The sequence below is a fragment of the Arvicanthis niloticus genome, chromosome 8, assembly GCF_011762505.2.
Source record: "Arvicanthis niloticus isolate mArvNil1 chromosome 8, mArvNil1.pat.X, whole genome shotgun sequence".
Classification (NCBI taxonomy): domain Eukaryota; kingdom Metazoa; phylum Chordata; class Mammalia; order Rodentia; family Muridae; genus Arvicanthis; species Arvicanthis niloticus.
Window position 1 is genome coordinate 25804479 of NC_047665.1, and position 22539 is coordinate 25827017.

Sequence of the window (22539 nt, forward strand, 5' to 3'; positions counted from 1 at the left end):
ATAGCTGACAATAAGAAAAGCCAACAGACTTCCTTTTTATCTTTTGATCTCTTTAAATTCTTTATTTCTCTTAGAGCAGTTTCAAGCTCTCATACAGTTGGAAAGGAGAATGCACAGAGATTTCCCACACAACCCTCATGCATCCCCTCCCCCATTATTGCCATCCTAACTGGAGTGGTCAGTTTGTTACAACTGATAAATACATCATCAGACCATGATCATGCAAAGGCCATAGTTTACAGCAGGGCTCTATCTTGGTATTATTCTGTTTATGGGTTCACAGAGAATGAATTAAGCTATGAGTCTACCAGGGCTTATTGGTAAGATTGTTTGCAATGTAAGCATAAGGCTCTGAGTTCAAATCCCCAGCGCCCACATAAAAAGCTGGGTGTGGCCACACACTTTTGGAGAGCCCCAGTGTGATGAGGAAGTGAAGATCGGATTTCTGGTGCTTGCTGGCCATCAGCCTAGCTCCAGGTACAGGGAGAGGATCTGTCTCAAAGGAACAAGGCAGAAAATGATAGAGAGTTGGGTACTCAACAGTATCTCTGTAGGAACACACAGTAATACACAGACATGTACATACAACACATACACACACCATAAAAAATGAAAAGAAAAAGAAAAAAAAAAGATTCTTATCCACTACCATTAGGCTGCAGTCTGCCCCTCCCCCGATTTCCCTAAGACTCTGGCAATAAGGGATCTTTCCTGTCTCCATGGTTTTGCCTTCCCTAGAACATCATGCGGTTGGAATCACAGTGTGTGGCCTTTACACCCCTAACTTTCTATTTTGTTGTTACTGTTTGCTTGTGTTGATACAATGTCTCAAGGACCTGGAGCTCACTTTGTAGCTCAAGTTGCCCTTGAACTCAGCAATCCTCCTGCTTCAGCCTCACAGGTGCTGGGATCCAAGCAGGACCCAGACACACCCAGTTCACACAGCTTTCTTTTCCTTTCTGCCTACCACCCCCACCCTTCACCCCCTTCCTTGTCTCTTTTGCAAGTGTCACCTGGCATCGCAACTCTCTGGTGGGCTTGTTTTGGCTGCAATTGTAACAACTTCCTCATCTCTTGTCACTTTATATGTGCTTATTTCCCCAAATGTCCCAGGACTCCTTAAGGCCAATCTCCCCCTCTCCTACCCCTACTCCTCTCCACCCCACCCCTCTCCCTGGATTATTTTCCTTTTCACAACTGGTCTCTCACAGAAATCTGCTAGGCCCTACGACCCCACATCTTCTCCCTCAGTGACTATCATCACCACAGGCCTAATGGTTATTTATCCTTTGGGGTTTTCTGTTTTGTTTTCATCTCACTCCCAACTGTGCAAAAGAATCAGGCAGGAGATTTTAAAAGAAACAGAAAAATCAAGAAAATGACCTATACCTGCCTGATTCAAGGGTCTTGGGTGGGACCTGGGCATTTGTTCTTTTTAGTTCCCTGGACATTTTAATGTGCAGTCAGTCACTTGGAAAGTCACTGTTAAAGGAGAATCAATGTCCTGTTACAGGTTGTAGGACATCCTCGGCTGTGACAGTGGAGGTTATGTTCTTGTATGTTGATGTTGTTGCCCTGTTGAGGCTTGGCTCTAGTTATGACATCACCCGCTGAAGATGGTCCTGGGAGCCCCAATTCCTGGTATTTAGGATTTTGTGTTATCCTCTCCCCTTAAGCCTGGGCTGTACCTAATGACTCAGACCTAACCAGGAGCATATGCCAGAGCTGATGGGAGGGTACTTCCAAGATTTTATGTTCTGTTTCTCTTGCTTGGCTTCCAGGCCCCTTCCCCAGTCCATTGCTCTGAGGGACAATGGCTAACAGGGATGGATGGCTCAGTGATGGGGAAGTGAGGTGGTGATGTCCTGAAGCCTGCTGACTTCCGGGTGAGTGAGCTGGAATTCACATGAACTGGCCCCTCTGGTACAGCCCCAAACTTATGCAGACTGCAGCCTCTGTCAGAGGTCTCCAGCTAAACCTCACCTGGATTCCTGACTCACAGAAACCAGAAGATGGAGAAAGGCTTTTAATTTTGAAGCATTCAGTTTTGGGGGTTTGTTATAGTTTAAGTCTGTAATGTCCCTCGCCATGCCCGTTCCCTGCCCCCTCCCCTGGGCTCCTATGTTGAACACTTGGTCCACAGCTGTTGGAGGAAGCTGTAGAACCCTTGAAAACTAAGATCCAGCTGGGGGATGGGGCAAGAGGGATCAGCCTGGAGAATTGCAGCTCAGTCCTGTCTTAGACCTGCCCACCTCCGTGCCGCATCCAAGATTATCTGTTACCTTGAGCCCCTGCCATGCCTTCCTTGTGGAGATGGACTGTCTTCTGAAGATGAGCCAAAATAAACCTCTCCTCCTTTAAGGTGCCTCTTTAAGGTCAGATACTTTGTCACAGCCACAAGAAAAGTAACTAAAGTCACAGCAAAAAATAACCTTATAATTCTTAAGGAAAACAAAACAAAACACAATACCTTCTTAAAAGGGAGCACCTTCCTCTTGGAAGGGACAGACTAAATGTTGAGTTTGAGCTGTGGTAAGGTCTGAGATCTGAGAGAATGTTCCTGGGGATGGCTGCTATAGAGGCAGTACCCAAGTTGTTGGGGGCAAGGAAAGCGCAGGTAATCAAGAAATAGCACCTTGTTGGCTAGGCCGTTGCTTCTCCAAAGTGGATTTGTATAGAGAGGTCCCAGGAGACCCTTGTTAAGATGCTGATAATTTAAAGCAGGAGCCTGGGGAGGTCGTGGGTGAGTATTCTGCAAGCTTCTGGTTGGTGTTACCGTTGTTTCTGTGGGGGCCGCGTGTAAGGGGCTAAGGAGTTAGACTGTATTTTTTTTGTTTCTTTCTGTGAGTGTTCCCCTTTAAATGTCTGCTGGAACTCTGAGGGTGAGGCCTCCCGAGGGCATCAGTTGCCTTTGGCGAGTTTAGGAAGTGGAGCAGCGCCCTCTTGAGGCCACAAGGCAGAGGTTCTGGGGAGGAGGTGCACCAAAGGTCTGCTGAATCAAGCCAGGTAGCCATTTACTAAGCCAAAGGATCGTCAGCTGGTTTTATTAAATTGGCCTCACCATAGGAGGCAATGAATCTTGGGAAAGAGCTTTAGAAAATCTTTGCGAGCTTTTTGTTGTTGGTGTTGGCGGTGAGTTTTTTCTCCATTTCTTACAAATCAGTAGAATGTGTTTATTGCCATATAAATACAATTTCCCCCCAAACTAAGTTTCTACCTTAGCAAGATGCAATTGGTGTAAGCTCTGTATTCCTGGGAGTATGCCCTTTCTCACTTGATGGGAACTACCTGCATATCCCATCCCCCTACTCCGAGATTCTACCTCTTCCCTGTATCTTCATTTGCCCTGGCTTCTCTGTCTTGACTTTCCTCATAGCCTAGCAGAACTCTCTTGCCTTTGGTCTCTGCTATGGATGGTCCAAGGTCTAGCATGTTGAATGCAACACCCCCGACTTCCAACGATACCACTCTGGAGAGACTGTCCTCTTTCATAGACCTGTCCTCCTGGAGATAGAGATCCGATCGCACCCACCATTTTGGTTCAGTTCCATCTTCCTGACCCCTGACTGGACTCCCTCTCCACGCTATCCCTTTCAGGACCTTGCCCCTTCTGGAGAGGATGTTCTCTGCCTTCTGGCTCAGTTCCACCTCCTCAGACCACACCCTATTTGCTAGGCTTTGCTGCCTTAGCTAGACCACTCCCTCCCGGATATACCTCTCCATCCTGGGCAGTCCTGGTTAGACCCCTCCCTCCTGGATAGATACACAGGCTGACACTGCTAGCCCCCACTTCTGGTTTTCTTCCCTACAGCTTCCTGGTGGAGGAGTTTGGCTGAGGAAAGGATTCAAATCGATCCCTCAGGGTCATGTTTTCCAGCCGTTTACAGGTCTCTTGGAGTGCAACAGTTCTCACACTCATGAGTTTCTCTAAAGAGGCCATTGGATGGGAAGTGTTCTCAGAGCCCATCCTGATGACATAGATCCACCACTCCAGCTCTGCAGAATACGTGTCTCGAGGGAGAAATTTGGGAATCTGCCCTGCCACACTGTTCAACATCCGTTTACAGGCAGGCTTGAAAAGCGCAGCTGTGGCTAGCCTAGGACCCAGCCCAGACCCCCCCGTGGCCATTAGGGACTTCTTCAGTCCAGTCTCCTGTGTCGGCACCCAGCTAACTGCTGCCTCTTTTCTCACTTAGAAGATTGAGGCCATCTGTTGTGAGCTTCCTGCATTTCCTGCCCCCACCCTCGACATTCTCCACATTTCCCAGTCGGCCTCCTTCGTTTCTTAGAAAATAAACATCTTCCCATGGCTGGATTGCTACCCTCCTTGACCGTCTCCTCTGGAACGATGGCCTTCTTGATTCTTTCTCTGTACATTTTGGTCTTTTTTCTCGCCAATGGATTTTTCTTCTTCTTTCAATTATTATTATTATTATTATTATTATTATTATTATTATTATTATTATATATTTTTTTACTGGACCTTATGTCTTTTCTTTCCTAAATCACAAAACAGTAACTTGGCGTCTCCCTCAAGCTGCCAGCTCGCCTCCCACTTCCTTCTTGAGCACATCTCATCTCTGTATGGGTCTCAGCCTAGCACTTCCCCTTTCTAATCTCACAGGGAACCCGGGTCAGTGCTGTGCAAAACCTCTGCCAAGAACCTAGTTCAGCACCCTGAGCCACTAAGTCCAACTTACAAAGCTGAAGACTAGGTTCCAGGTTGGCCCTCAGACTGGGTACCACATGAGTTTTGCTTTCTCAGACATTGCTGCTCAGATCCAAGGCTACATTCTTAGAGGCTCCTTATAAGCACATGGCACTGTGTATCTGTCACCATTCCATTGCTATCACAAAACACCTGAGCTGATGAATTTACAACAAGCAGAAGTATATGTTGGTCCATGGTTTCAGTCCATGGTCACTTGGTCTTGCTGTACTTGAACATGTGGCCGAAGAAGCTGCTGGTCTCCTAGTGACCAGGAAGCAAAAAACCAAACCAAACCAACCAACCAACCAGCCACCCAAAACCCAATATCCTCACTCGATAACTTAACTGCCTATCAGGTTCCTCCTCTTAAAGGTTTCACCACTTCCGAGTATTACCTCGAGCTGGGGACCAAGCCTCCTTGGTGACACCTAGCTAAGCCACAGCACTGTGCAGAGCTAAAGAAGGCCTAAGGAGAATGGATAAAGTGACTGTTGCACGTGGTCATGAGAGCTCCTGAGCTCTACGACAGAGTCTCGTTGTCCAGACTTTGTGTAAGAAGGACTACCAGGAACTAAGGGACATCAAGACGGATTCCACTTGCAGACTGGGCCCTAACCTGGTGTCCTCTCTGTATCAACCAGCCTCATCAGGCAGTAAATATGTATGTATTTATTTATTTTCCAGAGACTGAGTCTTGCTGTGTATTCTTGATTAGTTTGGAGCTTGTAAACCAGCCTGGCCTTGAACTCATAGAGATCCTTCTGCCTCGGCCTCCCAAGTGCCAGGATTAAAGGTATGTGCCAGCACACATAGCTTAATGATCAGCAGTTCTTGAAGGGGAGATGGGCTCTCTGTGCTGCTTGCTCACCAGCCCTGCAGCTGGGCCTCCCCATTGCCCATTCTGCCTGACGGTGAGCATCTTTGAGACTTGTCGGACACAGAATGAGAAATGGACTAGGAAATCCACATTCACAGAGACTTCTTGCTTATTCTGATCAGAATTGCAAATAAAAGCCAGGCCGGACCAGGGCCTTGATCTTCCCTGTGATGTCTCATACTTTCTTCCAGATGAGTTTCTTTTCTAGTTCTCTCACTGTGATCTATAGGGTGCAGCTAAGAGAATTTTTTATGATAAAGACCCTTTAATTGAAGTCAGATTCTAGAATGAGAACAAGCAGGAAGGAAGATTGTCTGATTGATAGTTCAATTATAATTTGGTGATTTCAGAGTAGACCGCTGGGACAGGCAGACCCAGGAGTCTCTTTTCTCATTCCACAGGTGTCCTGTGGAAGCTCTGGTTAATGGAGAACAGGTCAAAGAGAAGCCTAAGAGAAGAAGACCCTTTGGAGGGTGGCTGAAAAATATCAATAAATAAGCATCTCAAAAGAATTATGGCTCCTCTGGTGCCTGTAGCATAACCTCACTTGGGAAAGGCAGCAGAGAACCCTGGGATGTGCCCTTACCCCCATCACATCTCTATGGGAATCTCTATGAGTTTAGACACCGAGTTGCATTCAGTGTACTTTATGGCTTATTCTTTTTTGTGTCTGTGGTGTCTAGCACAATTCTTACTCATATTAAAGCATGACAAACATTATTGATTAATTCCGGAAAGCTACTTATTTTGTGGATCTGCTGTCTTAATGAAAAGGATATTTTAAGGACATATGGAAAAATTCACAGCCTGTTTGGAATACAGAGATCGACTGACTTAGAGTCAAGTGGACAAATGGTAGGTGACACATTTCCTGGGGAGACTCAGGCAAAATGTCTACTTACCCCAAGGCAGTACCAAAAACAGAGCAAAGTAATGGTTATTACACCAGAGCTCAACGTGGTGAACCAGTGAAATCATTAGGCTTATTTAGAGTAGAATAGGTGAGAGGTGACTCACAGGAGCAGGGGACAGCTCAAAAGAAGCTGTGTCATCAAAAAGACAACTCCAGCCTAGGTGCAGACTTGTAAAAGCTAACTCTCTACAGCTCTTTCCATGATGTACAGACATTGATTAACAGGTCTGAACCTTCTCCATGTAGTTCTCCTGCTTGGAGAGTCTCCTTCCCTAGCACTTGTTTATTGGAAGGGTCCTGTGTATCCTGTTGATTTCAGGAACTTCTTGAGACTTGTGAGCTGTTTATGATACCTTTACCCCCAAGTCCCTGTACCCTGCAAGAATTTTCCCTCCTGGATGGGATATTTAAATTTAGAGAAAATTGCTATACAAGATGTTCAAATCTAATGATTTAGAATTCTGGGTAGACAAGATGTACTTACATATGAGTTTAATGTACTCTTGGTGTGAAGACTCTTCCTAATGGCCAAACACCATCTCTTTTTTTCCAGGAAACATCATCCAACATGCCCTCTACAGGCTTTGTGCCGTGAGTCAGGAAATCCCCTGAGAACTTGTTAACCTTCAGTCCGAGGTATTAGGAGACTACCAATCCAGATCTGCTTTTTTGTTTGTGTGTGTGTGTTTTGAGGCAGCCCTGGCTGTCTTGGAACTCTTGGCTTCAAACTCACAGAGATCTACTTGCGCCTGTCTCCCCATTACTGGAATTAAAGATATTGAGCCACCATGCCCAGACCTGCTCTTGAGTACAATGGATGGAGTGACATTATGCTAGCCCAAAGTTTATGCTTGTGCAGAAGAAGGAACTGCATTTCCTGCTGTATGGGGGTCTCGCTGATTGCTCTTTCCAGGGTCTCCTTGAGGATAGGACATGGAAGACAGGCTTCTATCATAAAATGTGTCTGATCCCATTACTGATACCTCTGGGCCCCAAAACTCCACCAAGCCGCATGACTCCAGTGGCAGGTGTGCTTCTCTTTGCTTTGAACTTTAAGGCTCCACATGAACACCCTTAAGGCTCCACATGAACACCCTTTAGTGTCATCTAATATATAGAAGGGGTCAGTGTTCCCCAGTATGGGATCTACTGCCACCGGAAACAAATAAGGTATGCCAGTCTTTGGACTTCTTAACTTGTGGTCAGGAAGGTAAGGTTTTTCATGCTCATACAAATACCCTCCATTTTCCCCCTAATGTATGATTGCCATATATGTACTATGTTGACATATTGGGGTGTTTCTATTTGGTACTATGATAGGTCTTACATCATGGCCCATGGAACTGATGCTAACCAAATGCCTAAGTAAGCTTATTACAGTTGTGTACTTGGGGTCTAAGGTTTGTCTACCACGTGCTACTGAATTCAATAGCAACATTAGGAGCAGGACTTTAGCCATGATTCTATTTAGTGCATGGCTCTGGGTATTCACTCTTATGTAGGGGGAGATGTCATAATGACACTTAAGAGCTTCACTGACTGAAGCTGGGGACGGACTGAATCTTCCCCTTTCCTGGTGTCCTGAGCAAATGCCCAGTGTTTACCTTTTGAGTGAGGATTATCGTTCACCTGTGTTCTCTAAAAGACGATCCACTGAAGCCTCACTCCCTGGGAGCCATAAATGGGACTTTACCTGAAAACAGTTTTTGCAGCTCTAAGTGAAGAGAAGGCCATCAGGGCGGATCGTGTTTCAGTTTGACTTGTGTCCTTACAAAACGGTAACGTATGGGCAGTTACCATGCAGGAAGCCATGACGGCTGTACGAGGCAAGTCCTGAGTGTGCATTCTACGGAGAACGGAAGACATGGGCCAGCCTTCTTTTTAGGGCCAAGGCACAAATGTACCATGACCTTTTTACCCAGGACTTTTGGATAAACATTCTTAGCATAGTCTAGAGCTGCCGGTTTCCAAATGAAACTTTATTGTCAAGGAGAAGCTAGCTAGGTCTCTTGTCTGACCCTGCCTCCAAAAAACCCTCTTTGCTGGGAATCCTAAGGCCTTCCCAAGGCTTAACTGGCAGTTAGTTATATTTAAAGAGTATGTTCCATGACTTCCGGGTATTCTGTTAGGACTTTATTATCCAAACAGTACATCGTAAAAACTCAGGGCCCATTGGGAAGGCATTCATTTCCTTGGGTTATTTGCCAGTTTTTGATTTAGGAAAGTGAAGGGTGGAGGCTTTGGTAACTGTGGTGATGAGGTCAAGAAGTTGAATGCGCATGCGTAGAAACAGAGTGGGTGGGGAGGTGGATGGGTGTGAAGGATCTTGGGACGGGAAAAGTCATGTGTTCATCCACGGGTCCCACGGGGTTATGGATCTTGTCAAGGAGGAGAAGGCCACAAATATGACATCATGGCATTCAAACCCTTCTGGTTTTAGAAGTAAAAGGAAGGTGAAAGGATGGAGGGAACATTTTGCGGCCCCACTCCTGACTCCCAACTAATCAGAATGGTCTGGAACATCTCTGGGCAGAATGGAAATCCACTCTTTCCGAAGCAGCCAGGGGTCTACAAAGGTAGATTTACACCCACACACAAACACACATGAGCATACATGTGCACACACATCAGTGTTTGCAGTGATATTCATACAAGTGGGGTTGTAAAGAGGATAGAAAGTTCTAGAATTCTTAAAGCTCTAGGCTGTCATGTGAATTCAAGCCAATGTGCTGATACACAGGGTCCGAAAAAGACATTATTTCATTGCCTTATTTAAGACCTTCCTTCTTCCTTTTTCCCTCCCCTCCCCCTCCACTTCCACTCTCCTCCCTCCCTCCCTCCCCCTCTGTCCCAGGCTCCCTACCTCCCTCTCTCTCTCTCTCCCTCTATACCTCCATCTCTCTGTCCTTCCCTTTCTTTCCATCCTGTTCTTTCCTTTTTTGAGCAGGTCTCACTGGTCTGATTTTCCAGATTTTGCTCTGCCTTAGCTGTGTAGGAGTTAGGTGCAGGGATCCAGCAAAGCCATGTCACGCTAGCAGTGACAGTTGTTGGGATTTGAAGAAAATATGGATGGCTCATTTATATTTCTCGCGCTCAGAAAGTTTTCCAAGGCCTACCGTGATGGCTCACTCCCTAGAAATGAGCTCACATGAAATAGGAAAAAGATACAGAACGGAGCTGCATTCCCAGCAGAGGAGCCTCAGAGCTCCAGATGTCATACAGTGACAGAATAGGAGGTGGCTGCCATGAAGGACTGACTTTTCAAATGGTCCTCATGACAAGCACCGTTCCATCTTCTCAAATGGTCTCCATGCCACAATTGTACCAAATAGTCACCTTGTACCTCACACCCTCCTTAAACTGTCTCGGGGCGAGTAAAAGAAGGTTTCTGCTTTATCAGAGTGGCTGTGTGGACACAGCAGGGCCCTCAGGTAGATGAGGAGCAACCATTCTTCCAAAACAGCTTCTCAATGACCTCAAAGAACACACGACAATGTAACAGTAGACGGTGACTTACTTACACCTTGGAATTTGGACCCCTTACACGACTACCATGTGTGTGTCAAATGATCATAAGCAGGAGTGTAGAATCTCTACTTCAGTGTCTGTTATGGCTTGTATACGCTCAGCCCAGGGAGTGGCAATATTAGAAGGCGTCACCCTGTTGGAATAAGTGTGTCACTGTGGGCATGGGCTTTAAGACCCTCATCCTAGTTGCCTGGAAGCCAGTATTTCACTAGCAGCCTTCAGATGAAGATGTAGAACTCTCAGTTCCTCCTGCACCATGCCTGCCTAGATGCTGCCATGTTTCCACCTTGATGATAATAGACTGAACTTCTGAAGCTGTAAACCAGCCTCAATTAAATGTTGTCCTTATAAGACTTGCCTTGGTCACAGTGTCTGTTCACAGCAGTAAAACCCTAAGTAAGACAGTGTCCCAAACAGTCTTTACTCTTCACAGTAGCCTACAACTGTAGAAAGGGGCACACATGTTGAAATTTTGGGTAACAGTTTTACAAAGCAACAAAGAAAATTATGTTGACCTCATGAAAACTAAAATAAAGTTGATGCCACCCTTCAGAAAAATTTTTAAAGCAATTAAAGTCCTCTTGCTGGTGGTTGTGAATATAAATGGAGATTCAGAGCAGCTAACTTAATCTTTAATAACATTAGAGACATTGAAAAATAGCGACCCTGCCCCAGGCTCACTTTAGATTTCATAATAACATATTCGTTTGCAGAACTTAGCTTTAATGATGTAATCAAGACCCCTAGCAAGTCTCCTGGCCCTTAGGTTGTGTGCCTTGTGACAATGCTTAGAAATGTTACATAGAAATACCCAAACAGCTGCCTCCCTCACACTCCCTCCATTGGGGGAAAACAATGGCCGGACTTAAGTCTAGAGAGAAGAGTGGTACAGAGAATCAAGAATGCGTAGTATCATCCTTTCCTCCTCCTCTCTCTTCCCCCTTTCCCTTCTCATCTCTTCACCAGTGTCTCACTATGTGACCCAGGCTGAGCATGGACTCACAGTCCTTCTGCCTCAGGTCATAAGCTGGGGTCACAGGAGTGAACCATCTTGCCTAGGAAAGAATTTATATTTATCTAGAGTCAAAGATACACACGTATGTCTGGAATGTGCGATGCACATCTAGACTCTAGATTATAGAATGTGCATTTAGAGTCTACAATGTATAGCTGGTATCTGTTCCTATATCCACAAAAATGGAGCAAGAGCTGGTAATAAATCCCTTATCTGAGCTGGCAGACACAATAGAAGAAATTAATAGATCTATCTATACTCTGGATTTTTTTTTCACTCTTAGATTTTTTTCAATAGGCAAGGCAGTCCCCTTAAGCTATATTGGTAATAGCCTGGGATTCTAATTTGAGAATTTTATCCAGTTGTTACTAGTGTGTATTTATCGTATATATTAATGGGGTGATAATTTCAGTGCTTAGCACAATGCTGGTTAGATGATTTGGGTCATTACCATTTTCCTGTCCATAAACAGCTCTCTTCTAGATTTTCTTGAATTGTGTAACAGCCCATGGCGAGCTATGGTCGTGTCACATGCTTCCCTAGAACACCAGGATTCACTCTGTCTCTACAGCTGTGCTTTGCTCTTCTATTTCTTTGTGAAAATTTTTATTGAGAATAACCTGAACAGCACCTTCACCTCACCATAAAACCCATAGTACAGGCCAAACGCTGTTTTCGTGGTATGGTGAGTTGTCAAGCTCTTCTAAGTTTGGGTAAGCCATAGCACTTCACGCTTTGTGTTTTCAATGCCCCGCAGCTCCTTTAATGTGAACCGCCATAGCTAGCAGTGTCTTTAATCTGTGTCCCCCACCCTCTTCATCTCTGAATCTCTCAAAAGACAACAGCAGCTTCGTGCGTTGGGCTAGCAGCTCCTTCTGGAATTCCATTTATAGTTCACTTACTGCTCACTTACAGTGTGATCACTTTTCTCTGTGGCCACAATTCTTTCTCTAGAGTATCCTTTTCTTTCTTTTTTTTTTTTTTTTTTTTTTTTTTTTTAGTCTCACATGAGTTTGCCATTAGGAACCAAGAATATATGCTATTGTTTGCTGTCTGTGCATGAACCAAACACTGGCTGGTCATCAACAGATTTTGAAGGAAGCAATATGGCTGGTCACGGATCATGGTTCACACCTATTCTTTGTGTACCAATTTGTGGGCTCAGTTGTGCAGCAGAATCTATGACTGCTCTTGGCTAACATGACTTGACTTCCCGTCTGGTCTCTCACTGGTGCTCAACAACCTGATGTGTCTCAGCATGACCTGTCCTTTGTACCGGAGCATCTCTGGTGTCTCTATCCAAGCTTCCTCTTTTTAGTAGCTTGGCACTTACATCTGGCTCACAAGTCAGCTTTGTGACCTCATTTTAACACAATTACCCCTTCAAAGTCACCAATAGTCACCTTCTGAGCTTCTGGGGCAGGAATCTACATATGAAATTTGGGGGTGGCACAGGTTGTGGTAAGGAGACATGGCACACACATTTCTAGATGAATTATGATGACTTTAGACGTGTGCAGGAAGGGGAAATTACGGACAGTAGAATCAAGAAATGCAGTCACCTGCAGGATTGGTTAGAGTTACTTGACTCAGGTACTTTCCCCCAGTCACTTCAGGCCTACAATCCCAGCAGCATTTGGGAGACTGATGCAGAGGATTGACATAAATTCAAGACCAATCTGGTTTACTTTGTGAGTTCTAGACCACGCTGGGCTATCTAATGAAATTCTGTTCCCTCCACTCCCAAAAGGTGGTATCTATAGATCATACTTAATATGAAGTATTGAAGTGGCTGGTAAATATAGAGGAAGAAATAGCTCTGGTGTTTTTGTAAGGCGTAGATAAATATAAATAGTAAAATAGGATTTTCTTTGAGGCCCAACCACAGCAGCCAGAAGTTGAAACTCTTGCCTCTCCCCTCCCAGAAAGACAAGTTTAAAAAGGGCTCTTTAATTGCCTCTTGCAAAATAGTCCTCCCAGTGGGGAGCTGGCCTTCCCTTCTGCTCTGACCCTGTGGGCTGTCTGGGAGCAGTGTCACACTCCACTGTCATGATTCTCTTTGGCTGCACATACAACACTGACTGGGAAAAGGATGGGAACAAAAAGAAGTTGCCAGAAACATGACCCAGGATTGTTTTTTCAATAGAAGTTTGAAGTGTTAATCAGATTTTTGTCACTGAGACAAAAATACCTGCAGAAAATACAGCTTTTATTTATTTATAGATTTATTTATTTCTTTTAATTTCTTTCTTTCTTTCTTTCTTTCTTTCTTTCTTTCTTCTTTCTTTCTTCCTTTCTTTCTTTCTTTTTCTTTTTGAGACAAAGTCTCCCATGGTTGCCCAAGCCGGCCTTGAACTCACTTTGTAGGTGAGCTGGCCTTGCTTGATATTTGGCTTTTTCTGGTTCTGCGTCCTAAATAGCTGGGGTTGCAAGTCTGAAGAGTCTGCCTTAGCTAGATAAGCACCCTCTAAGGACAAAGGTTTGTTTTGGCTTAGAGGTCTGTGGTCATTGGGCTTCATTGTTTTTAAGCCTGTGGGAGGCCATGATAAGGACATAGACTCCTGAAGGCTAAGAAGGGGAAGAGGAAGGGAGAGGGAGGGGAGGAGGAGAGAAGATGGGAGCTGAGGAGGAGGTGGAGGTGGAGGAGGAAGAAGTAGAGGAGGAGGAGGTAGAGTTGGAGGAGGAGGAAGGAGAGGAGGAAGAGGTAGAGGTGGAGGAGGAGAAGGGAAGCAGGAGGAAGATGATGATGATGAGGAAGTAGAGGTGGAGGAGGAGGAGCAGGAGGAGGTAGAGAAGACAAGGACAGTCAGCTAGTGGTCCCAGTACCCCACCCACCTATCAAGGGCACATTCCCTAAACCTAACTGTTGCTCTACCCACCTTTCAAACGTTTTAGTCTTTACAACCTTGCAAGAAGGACTCAAGTTATAAACAAAACCTTTAACGTACAGACTTTAAGATCCGAACTCTAGTGTCTGTCTTTCATTGTCTGAGATTTGAGTCTTATCTCAGTCACAGGTTCAGCATGCAGCCTGAGAGTCTCACTGAGCTGCCTTTACCACCAGAGTCCTGCAGCCTTCCTTACCCCAGGAAAAAGCCTGAGAGACCCCACAGGGCACATGTTCATTCTGGAACAAAAAACCCAAAAGGGTCTGGGAACAGCAGCCAAAGGATGAAGGGCCCTTCCCTCACCCCTCAGGCTGCATGCTACTGGTGCATTTCGATTAGTTGCTAGGAATTCCCAGATGCCTCCAGACTTCCCTCGGTGGCCATGTGACATCTACACACACACACACACACACACACACACACACACACACACACACCCTGCTTCTTTCACTCCTGCTCCCTCTCCCACCTTCCTGAGTTGAGTATCTGTCTACTTTGGATAGATCCTAGCTCGGGCAGACCAGGCAGGCCTGAGTCCTGAGACTTAGGGCTCTCTAAATAGGAGAAAGGTGTAATGGGATATTGTGGGGGACACCAAAAAAGATACAGACGCCCAAAGGGAAAGGATGGTGCTGCCACAGCAGAGAAATAAACCAACGTGAACTAAAAATAGCATCGCGGCAGAGGCGGGTTGGGGAGGAGGAGAAAATGACCCACTATATTTAAAACAGCCCAGAGAAATGGTGAAAAACCAGTCTCCTAGGAATATGATTTGCTAAAAGGTGGGGCTGGGAGCTTGCCCACAATTATGCCCTAATGGTACTTAGCACTCCCTCTGCATTCCATCTGTCAGTACATGCAAAATGGCCTTCCTCCCACATTCTTAGCTCTACAACACACTTGTAAAGGAGGTGAACATTCAGCTCCCATTGCAGAGATGAGAAACCAAGGCAAAATGATCGGTTGGTCTGCCAAAGCCATAAGAGAAAGTCTTGCTGAGTTTGGGGTTACGCTTTGGGCCTCCCACCCTCTGTGGCTTTGGCCTGGCCCCACCTTTTTACTGGAAGTGACTCTGGGGCAGATGGTTTGCTAGGTTCCTGGAAGGCAGAGGTTTGCATTTGCACGCCTTGCCTTGCTGTGGACTGGGACATAATCACAAGAGGAGGAGAAAGCTGCTACTGGAGTGTCTGAGAAAGGGAGGGGGGGGGGGGAAAGGAAATCTGAGAGCAAGCTGCACTGGGGTGGGGTGACTTGAGTCACTGCCTTCTGTCTTCCCGTGACTGGACTTGCCTCTGCCACCGAAGAGCCTGCATCTTCAGCAGCGGCAGGCAGCATAGGGCAGGGCCGAGTCTTCTCCAAATACTGTTCTTCAAAATGCCACTGTTTTTGGTCAAATGCAAAAGATAATGAGAATAACAATACTAAAACTGCCCCCCCAAGGTTAAGCTGCTGTTTTCTCTGCATCCTGGGGGAAAAGAAAGTAGAACCATCAAGACAATTAGTGTCCACCTGTGAAGCTCAGAGACCCTGACAGACGCAAGCTTCAGCTTCGGCTTCTGCCTCTCCTCAGGTTCTGTTTTACTTTCAGCCTTCAGGAGGATGCATACCGCTGCACTTTGAGTGTGGGAAAAGTGACTGGACCACAATGTCCTTGGCATGTGTCAGTGGCATTTACATGCTTCAGTTACCCCTTCTGACAGTCCAGGGAGGCATGTATTACAGGCATCCATCCTTCACAGATGAGCCACAAGGAGTTTAGCAAGGTAAGCTGAGTCACTAGGCAGCCCCACCCTAGCCCGTGCTATTTCCACCCCCATGGAGAAGCCTCTCTGGCTTCTGAACCTTGGCTGTTTAGTTAGCTTCATGCACAGCTGACTCAGCCTGCCTGTGAGCCAGAGATACCCTGGAGAGTCCTGGGCATCATAATCTCAAATCATGGCTTTGTCCCTGGGTTTTCCCACCTTTTTGTTGTTGTTGTTGTTGTTATGGGTGACAGGGTTTGCTTCCTTCCTAGAGTCTATCTCTGGGTAATTGTCAATGTACCTGGCTGGATCGAAGCAAGGCACAGAGCTAGAAGGCAGAAGAGAAGCAAGTGTTGAATGTGAGGGTTCAGTTTCTGGATGGCAGGAGGAATTCCTTCACAGCCTGGAGACTCCATACTGCTGTCAGCCACCAGGTGATACAGCTGTAGATGCTATTGGTCCTTTGAGAACATTAATGGTACAAGACCTGGCGCCACGGGCTTGTTTGTAGGGAAACCCTGAAGACTGATCTGTAGCTCCTCATCTTTGAACTTGCAATCCCGCCTGTGGCTCCAGAGTTCTGGGATCACTCCTGTAGATCACATTAACCGAGACAACACCCACCTTAAAATTCTCCAGGAAAGCTCTCGCTGGCTGGTAGACAGAGCAACCACGTGACATGAATCATATGATCTCAAAGTGATTCAACAGAGTTAAGTTGTGAATGGAAAGGGGCCTTAGGTATATCGTGGTTTTTTTTTTTTTTTTTTTTGAGACAGGGTTTCTCTGTGTAGTTCTGGCTGTCCTGGAACTCACTCTGTAGACCAGGCTGGCCTTGAACTCAGAAATCCACCTGCCTCTGCCTCCCAAGTGCTGGGATTAAAGGCGTGCTCCACCACTGCCTGGCAGTATATCGTGTTTGTTTGCCTACATTTCCTCTTTGTATGTGCAGCATGGTGCATAATTAAAAAATATTATAACCAAGATCTCAACATGATTATTTATTTTGTGCGTGTGCATGCATGAGTGTTGGGAGCCGACTTTAAGCAGAAAGGGGCTAGAAAGCAGCTATCAACTTTGCAGCCATCTGGAGCCATATACCCTGATAGAGACTTGTTTTTCAACAGCCTACAACAGCTGAGCACACTCTGACAAACATCTTGTTTATCCCACATAGCTTATTTTGCTGTTTAGTGACCCCAGCTGCATGGTGCACTTGGTAAAATGTCTTCACCTGTGTTGTTCTCCTGCTTGTGCTTGTAAATTACTCAGGATTTCCTTGTAATAGAGTCAATAGGAGAAGTCAATAGGAGGTGAATAGGAGGTGTGAATATAGTCTATGGGAGACAGTAAGCGAGACTTGACCACACACCCTGTCTTGTCTCCATTCTTTGTGTCTCTTGCCCCTCCATCCCCACTCTCTCTCTCTTGACCAGAGCACTTAGCCCCAAAGCGTGGGGCAGTGTGGACAGCAACATAGTAGCCCCAAAGTGTAGGGTAGTGCAGTCCTCAACACATGAGTATGTGTGGGAACAACACAGAGCATGTGTGCAGAAGGCTCCCAACCTTCCATCCCATGAGGCAGGGAATCAAAGTAAGATCACCAAGGTTGGGGGCAAGAAACTTTCTCTGTTGGGCCAGCTTGCTGTAGTCTCCAGTATGATGAAAAGAAGAATTCTAAGCACTAGGGAGCCTATGTGATGCACCTGGCTCCTTATCAATCTTTCCCCTCCCGTGCACTTTCATGAAATAAGATCTCCTATATAGACAGTGTTTTAGATTCCATGGAATATGGCAAGGTCTGTGCCTTATGTTTCAATAATTATCAGTCTGTTTCTAATGTAGTCATGGAAAAATATGGAAGCCATCTTGCCATTAAGCTGTTTTTGAAATCTTGTGGAAAACTGCCAATGTTTCTGGGGATCTAGCTACGAAACACTCTTGCACATAAGAGGGAATTGTCAGGATGTGTCTCTGGTTGTCTCTTTGGTAAGGTCTTTGTTAAACTAGCATTATTCTAGAGCCAAAATAGGTACAAAAGCAAGTAAAAAAAATAAGGATAGGAACAATTAAAATGTTCTCATTGCAAAATGTGCAATTTAAGAAATGGTATTGGTGTAGTATTTTTGCATTGTTTTATTTCTCTCTCTCTCTCTCTCTCTCTCTCGCTTGCTTTTCAGATAGGGTTTCTCTGTGTAGCCCTGGCTGTCCTGGAACTTGCTCTGTAGACCAGGCTGGCCTTGAACTCACAGAGATCTGCCTGCCTCTGCCCCACAAGTGCTGGGATTAAAGGCATGAGCCACCAGTATGTTTTATTTTCTTAAGCTATCTTGCTTCACAAGCCACGCTGACCTGGAACTCAATTCATGATGCTCCTCCATCCGGCTTGTGAGGGCTGGGATGAGAGGTTTGGTATGACTACCCATGGCTTGGTATGACTTCCATGTGAACATTTTTGTTCAGAAGGCTGGCCCATTTGCTCACATGTTGAGTGTGATGTGTTTATAAAATGATAAAGAGAAGGGAGATATGTTCTAAGGAGGTGTGGTGAGGTATGAGGGAAGGGGATGTCTCAGCAGGCCTGTGTCCCCTGAGGGACCAGCCACAAGACAGTGTAGTATAGAATAGTTTATTCCGGGTATGGGGAGGGGAATTAAGAGGGTAGAGGGTAGTAGAATCAGAGAGAAAGAGAGAGAGAGAGAGAGAGAGAGAGAGAGAGAGAGAGAGAGCACATGACAGTGTAGTATAGAATAGTTTATTCCGGGTATGGGGAGGGGAATTAAGAGGGTAGAGGGTAGTAGAATCAGAGAGAGAGAGAGAGAGAGAGAGAGAGAGAAGAAGAAGAAGAAGAAGAAGAAGAAGAGGAGGAGGAGGAGGAGGAGGAGGAGGAGGAGGAGAAGAGAAGAGGAGTAGAGCCTGCCATAAGCACATGGAGAGAGGGGGGAAGGGAATGGGGAAGAGGCAAGGGAACAGAGCAGGAGCAAGAAAGGAAGAGCAAGAGAGCAAGGAAGGAGTGAGTCAGGCCTGCCTGGCTGTTGCCAGGTAACTGTGGGATGGAGCTTAGACAGAATGCTAACAGAGTGGCTTGTAATGTGGAATCCAGGCTTCCTTTAGGTCTCTTGCTTTGTCTCATGAGTATCATTACGTACAATGTGCTAACTTTATCATGGTGCTATATATGTGCAGTATATTTGCCTTTAGAGAAAACACTATCCGACCATAACAGTATTTCCACCAGGACCTTCTTCCCACAAGCCTTAGCTCCCATGTAGGTTAAACCTGAGCCTAAAGAAACATCAGTACCTGCTACCCTTATGATGGACTTTGGTTTCTGCCATAATCCAGAGGGCAACGGGTCTTCCCCATAGGAAGGATCCAGTCCTTTGATCTACACCATTATTTTTGAGTGTGGCCACTGAGTTGTCACTGCTGTCTCTGGGCTAGTGGTGTTATCTGGGCTCCACGGGAACCCGAGTTCAAGAAGTCAAGGATGCAGAGAGCCTCCAGTTTGGGGGAAATGGATTTAAAGCAGAGACCGCCTTAAAAGATGCTTAGTGACCTGGGATGTGGCACCTGGGGCTTCTTGTTCAAGCATCTCCTCTCCTGTTCCCCGTGACATCCTGGCTCTCATGGCTGAAGTCATGAGTTTCTCCTTTCACACCCACGGGCCCCACGCCCTTCCTCCCATCAATTTTCTCTGCTTTCCTGAGGCCTCTATAGCGTCTGTCTGGGTCTTGGCAGTCAATGCTGCATGCCTTGAAGGGAAAAGTGTTAATCTTGTTTTTTTTTTTTTTTGTTTGTTTGTTTTTTTTTTTTCCTGGCCTGGTGGCTCTACTCTAAGGGATATTATTCAACCATATAGAATAATAAAATGACCTCGTTTTCAAGAAAATGCTTGTAAGTGGAGATCAGTGAGGGGTGCAAACTTAGTTACGTCCAGCAAGACAAATATTACAGGTCTTCTCCTTTGTGGATCCTAGATTTTACAGCCATAGACACAATTGTGAATGTATGTATCATATGAAGTGGGAGCAAAAACAACAAGGGCTAAGAAGGGGACCAGTGGGAGGGAGGAGGGAGGGGAAAGACAAAGTGGTACGCGGGGAACTTGGTGAAAGTACATTGCATACCTATGTGGAGATGTCCCTGTGAAAGCCAGTGTGATGTATCATGAATACACACCAAACCCCTTTCACACAGCACCGTGTGGTCCTCAGCACTAGATCGGGCTTTTCTGAATCTTCCTTTTGTCCCTCCATTCCCTGTCAGTTCTTGAGCCACTCTGCATGCTGCTCAGTTTCCCCAAATGCACAAAGCTTTCCTGCTAGCACAGGGACTCTTTCCCTGGGCTTTTGAGGGGTGTGTATATGTGTCCTGGGATCACGCTCATTCCGAGCCTTGTTGTTCTAAAAACACACATTCCATACCTACTTCAGGGTGCAAGGTGCAAAAGGCCAGACTCAAACAGATGTTATTAAAGGAATCCAGTTTGTACCTGAACAGCTAAGCTTCCTGTTCCCGCTTCCTGTAGCCTGTGAAGGCAGATACACTCTTACCTGGCTTTGGAAAACAGTACAAGTTCCCCGTGAGCGTTCATGGTAAGAGCCAGGCTGAGCCAATGCAGAGCTTACTAAATTGTCTACCTAGTTCACTTGCAAATGACACTCAGGACTGGTTAAAGATCATTCCCCAGGGTAACAGGTTGTGAAATCAGTGTTCATCACCAGTGGCTTTTCGGTTGGTGGCTTCCGAGAGTTCCTACCTCCTGTCTGACCTGGGCAGGCCCTTCTTCCTGCCAGGGTTAAAGTGTTATTTCAATCCTTTCCTTAAACCTGAGGCTTCTGGTGCTGTGGAATTAACACTCCTCAGTGATGCTTATTTAAGTCAGCAGGTGACTTTTCTCTCATTACCAGAAAAGGAAGAAAGGCTTGCTCAGGGGAGACTGGAATCAACACCCCCCTCACCCCCAGCAGAATTTGAGAAGCTCTCCAGGGGTGCTCTGATGTATTTTCATGCAGAGAGAAGAGGCTCTCAGACATTCTTGGCTAAAGCAAAGAAGTCTTAGCAAGTCTGGTGGGTGTGTAGGGTGCGGGAAGGATTTGGTATAGGATGGTAGTTGATTCTGGGATAGGGGAGGGATTCTGACTCTGTCTCTCTGTCTCTGTCTGTCTGTCTGTCTGTCTCTCTCTCTCTCTCTCTTTCTCTCTCTCTCTGTGTGAGATGAAATAAGATTTAGGGTTTAAAGGAGTGCCCAGTAAGTTTTCAAACTAGTACTAAAATTTGGATAATCTCAATGTCCTATAAGACCTATTAAGACACAAAATAAAACATTATGCAAAATAATAAAAATACAAAGTGGAAGTGAGTTAAAAATTCTGTGAGGCATAATATTCTCCACATATTTTATAAAGAAATCAGAAAATCTGAGAACGTAGCTTGGTGGTAGCCCACTTGCCTGCAAAGCCTGGGGACTAATTCCCAGTGATACACACACACACACACACACACACACACACACACACACCCCACCCCACTCCCCAAACACATTCCAGAATCAATAGAATGTATTTTTCAAGCACAAATCTGTGTAGCAGCAATTAAAATGCCATTTGGTAAATACCGTGGTAGTAACTATTATGAATATGCAAAAATGAGAGAGCAAAGGCACGAAGAGGATCAAGATACTTACACAGTTTGTAACATTATGACAGAGGACCTTGCTGGCCACCATCCTAAACAAGAGGCCAGAATGATCACTAGTGACAGATAAGGCAGCAGTGAGAGCCTTCCAATGCAACGAGCAGGAACCTCATTCCTGTCGACTCCTGCCACATCAGTCAGACTTCAATTTAATCAAGAGAAAGCCTCAAGCACACCCAAACCAAGATCTAGTTCACAAGATCGGTAGCACTCTTGGGAAGTGTCAAGGTCACTGAGTACAAAGGATCCAGCTGCTTTCAAGTTTAAGAGAACTTGAGAGACACAGACAATAGATTCTTTGTTTCATCCAGAGCCAGAAGAGGACACTAAGTAAAATTTAAATGAGGTTTGAAAGTTAGGTAATAGTTCTACATAAATGTTATTTTCTGATTTTGATCATTGCATCCTGCTTTCTCCTTAATGTTTTGAGAATCTCTAAAAGGTATATAGGACTTCTCTGTATAATTACTGGAAATATTTCCGTAAGTCTGATTTTCAAAATTAAAAGTGCAATCATCTATGTTCTAACTATCTGGCTTGAACATCGTTTGGTGGCCAGTTTGCTCTGCCTCCTGACGGTTTGCCAGTTTAGGACTGCCATCTCTAATTAACATGCAATGAGGAAATGGAGTTTCCAGAGCGTTCGTTGCTTTCCCAAATTCTAAAGCCAAGTCCCTGTGGTGCTCCAGCTGCTTCCTACCTACAGTAGAGAAAGGAGATGGAGCATATTCTAGACTTTCTTCAGTGTTCTTCATGATACACTATCAGAGACTCTCTAAGAACGACCTAGTGCTGAGACTCAAGGATAGAGAGGCATTCTCGCTTTTTTTTCTATTATCACTTTTAAGTTAATTTGATTATGTGATTCCCCCACCCCCACACTTAACTTTTAACTCTGTCTGGACACTTCACTGTGGCTTCTCCAAACCTTCCCTGTCTGAGCTGCCCCGCAGCTGTTCTGCAGTGTGTCAGTCCGCGATACCCATTTAAACGCCATCTCTCAGGAAGGACGCCATGAAACCTGTGTTTGCATGTGCAAACACAGCTGGGTGCTGCATCTGGGCAAGTATCTGGATTGAGCTGCTCAGGTCTTGGAAAAGTCGCTCTCACAGCAAAAAGAATTGGTTATTCACTGCAGCGTCCTTCCACCAGCTCCACTTCCCGG

At 45.5% G+C, this 22539-nt stretch overlaps 2 long non-coding RNA genes across 9 annotated transcripts in view; one reads left to right on the forward strand and one right to left on the reverse strand.

The window, feature by feature from the left end:
- Nucleotides 1-16083, forward strand: part of LOC143443307 (uncharacterized) — a 106194-nt gene extending 90111 nt beyond the window's left edge. For 3 of the 8 annotated variants that reach the window (XR_013112156.1, XR_013112157.1, XR_013112158.1), the window contains 6 exons: nucleotides 1514-1641; nucleotides 1782-6443; nucleotides 7055-7137; nucleotides 13364-13523; nucleotides 15521-15695; nucleotides 15947-16083. This is a non-coding gene — a long non-coding RNA (uncharacterized LOC143443307). The remainder of the gene's footprint in view (nucleotides 1-1513; nucleotides 1642-1781; nucleotides 6444-7054; nucleotides 7138-13363; nucleotides 13524-15520; nucleotides 15696-15946) is intronic. The other 5 variants (XR_013112163.1, XR_013112160.1, XR_013112162.1 and 2 more) reach the window with 5 other exon arrangements.
- LOC143443309 (uncharacterized) lies at nucleotides 14981-20560 on the reverse strand. Its single transcript, XR_013112165.1, has 3 exons — nucleotides 20231-20560; nucleotides 15976-16266; nucleotides 14981-15312 (listed from the first exon to the last, which is right to left on the reverse strand). It is a non-coding gene; the product is annotated as an uncharacterized LOC143443309 (long non-coding RNA).
- Between the last annotated feature and the right edge of the window lie 1979 nt (nucleotides 20561-22539).